The sequence below is a fragment of the Anabrus simplex genome, chromosome 5 (genome assembly GCF_040414725.1).
Source record: "Anabrus simplex isolate iqAnaSimp1 chromosome 5, ASM4041472v1, whole genome shotgun sequence".
Taxonomy (NCBI): domain Eukaryota; kingdom Metazoa; phylum Arthropoda; class Insecta; order Orthoptera; family Tettigoniidae; genus Anabrus; species Anabrus simplex.
The window spans coordinates 359,166,086-359,168,477 of record NC_090269.1 but is presented as its reverse complement, the minus strand read 5'-3'; the positions used below and the strand labels follow the sequence as shown (position 1 = coordinate 359,168,477).

The 2,392-nt window shown below is 37.5% G+C and overlaps 1 long non-coding RNA gene across 1 annotated transcript; it reads right to left on the bottom strand.

Moving 5' to 3' along the window:
* Positions 1-480: 480 nt before the first annotated feature.
* Positions 481-1,781, bottom strand: LOC137501050 (uncharacterized). Its single transcript, XR_011018316.1, has 3 exons — positions 1,610-1,781; positions 1,131-1,289; positions 481-843 (listed from the first exon to the last, which is right to left on the bottom strand). It is a non-coding gene; the product is annotated as an uncharacterized lncRNA (long non-coding RNA).
* Positions 1,782-2,392: the final 611 nt, after the last annotated feature.

Genomic DNA, 2,392 nt, shown 5'->3' with positions numbered 1-2,392 from the left:
ACTACTCATGTCTTTACACTGGTCTGGTTTCAGACCACCTGTGCTGTACATACCTAATGCAATGAGTTTGCAGTTGTGATCAACAGTATAGGTACCAAAAGAAGGAAGTCAGCTCTTGGACAGAACTATCAATACGCCGGTCTGGTTTCAGACCACCTGTGCTGTACAACTGCTTACTACATACACACAGAAGGGACCTACTACATGTATTTCAAAATACTCCTTTCCTTGTAAACCATACATGTTCTACCACATAAAATATACAAATTAAGATGTTGTAATAATGCTAATAATTTAAAAAAATTGGAGTTAAGGTTCTTTCCCATCAGGTGCTAATACACAACTCACTGAGGATTCAAATAAATATTGATAGATAAGTATAAAAAAACTGATTTAATTAAAAAAGTAGAACATTTCTCAAGAACATAAATTTTATTTGATTCTTTCTTGATCTAACACTGTATACAACAGTTCCTGAATTTTAACTTTGAAAACCCTTCGACCTAGTACACTCATTCTTTCCATGTCATCACAAAGACACTAAAAATAACACTGATCACATTTTCTTTTCAGTTTTCAGTATCTTTTCTAAATATTCACTTAACACATCACTGTCACTGTCACTTTCACATTTCTGTATCTTTTATTTTTAACTGCTGGCAGAGCTGTTTGTGGAAGCAGAAGCCACTGGACTGGAAGTTGAAGTCCCTTCAGTAATTTCTGATCTGTAGGAGTAAGACCCCTCCAACACAAATTATTTCTGCTTCCTCCTCCTCTATTTCAGCTTGGTGAAAAGGCTCTCACACATCAGGTGCCACTTCCATAGATGTGTCTGTTACAGAACTGAAAAAAATGAACAACATATTAATGCAATTCTTCTAAATTGGAGCTATATTTTAGTCTGGACACAAGCCTTCTGCTTAAGAAATTGTTACTTTCAATAATTATTTTAGTAAGATGATTGTTAGGTTGGATTATATTATATTACTTTCAGTTATATCTGATAAATTAATGAACAGATGGGTGGAACTTATGGCCTACAGACTGGATCTTCCCCTCACTCTTTCACAACTATAACACTGGTCTGTAGTGTAGGCCTACTTTTAAAAATAAATATTACAGAATTGTACCTTTTTCCAGCAATGAAGAGTTCCAGAAAGTTGAGAGCATTGAAGTAGACCCATTTTATGTTTTCTGTACAGCAGAAACTGGGAGGAGAGGGAGGATGTTATCTCTCCAAGTTCGATATCCAGCCTTCAGAATTTGCCTTGTTTTGGCACAACTTTTTCCTGAAACAATGAATCAGAATATTGTGACAAAGAAAATATACATGTTAGGCCTACTTATGGCATAGGCCTACACTTATTTGTCATTAAAGCGAACAATGGTAGGCCTATTCATTTCATTAGGTACCGGTACGAGATGGAGGTTAGGAAAGCACTGCTTATGTTTTCCAAACATTTCTTCAATTAAGTTACAAGAATGATAATTACTAGTTCTCCTAGTATAACTTTTTTTAGCAATCTATTCCGTATAATATATTTTATCAATAAATAATCTAAGATAACACTATTCATAAGATAATCGTAAAAATATAATAATTACTTACCAGTTTTTGTCCCAGTTCTCGACGCTATAGAATGCCATACAAAATTCACGGTCTCCCTATTACTATATCCAGGGAGTCTAGGATTATACACCACTTTGTTTTCATACACTAAGCAAATTAATGTTTCGATTTCATCAACAGATGACTATGTTGCGTCCGCCATCATCGAACGACTGCGACTGAAAAACGGCCACGTTTGTTTTCACAAACCAGTCGATCTTCATCGCTCGTAGTTGATCGCTGACGATCGATGCTGTGTGACTGGTGCCACTGCCCTCTGTAGGTTTGTTTTCTTAGTCGGTTGATCGCAGTCGTTCGATCGAGCCTGTGTGACAGCCCCCTAAAAGACTATACTGTACGCATGCGCATGGAGATGTCGTCATGCTTTATGCACAGATATATCCATAAGGTAAGGAATGTGCCTTTCTGTCTACAACCATTCTAAAACCAGAGATAGTATTATAGTTGACCACAAGGTTCCGCCACCTCCCCTGTTATTGTTGGCCACAACTCCCAGAAGTTACTAATACATTACATCGCCGGAAGATTTCGCTAGTACCTAATTCTGAACAGGTTTTCGTAATCACGGGATCAGAAAGCCAGAGCCTCAGCCAAAGTCTGAGCGACTCAGTCCGGCAGACGTAATTTTACTTTTCTTGTACAGTTACAGATTATTCTCGGGAAAATGCATCCTCGATGATAAGGGTTCTACCATATTATGGGTAGAGAAGCAACCGTACAAGGATTTCTTTTTTTGCTAGACGCTTTACGTCGCACCGACAC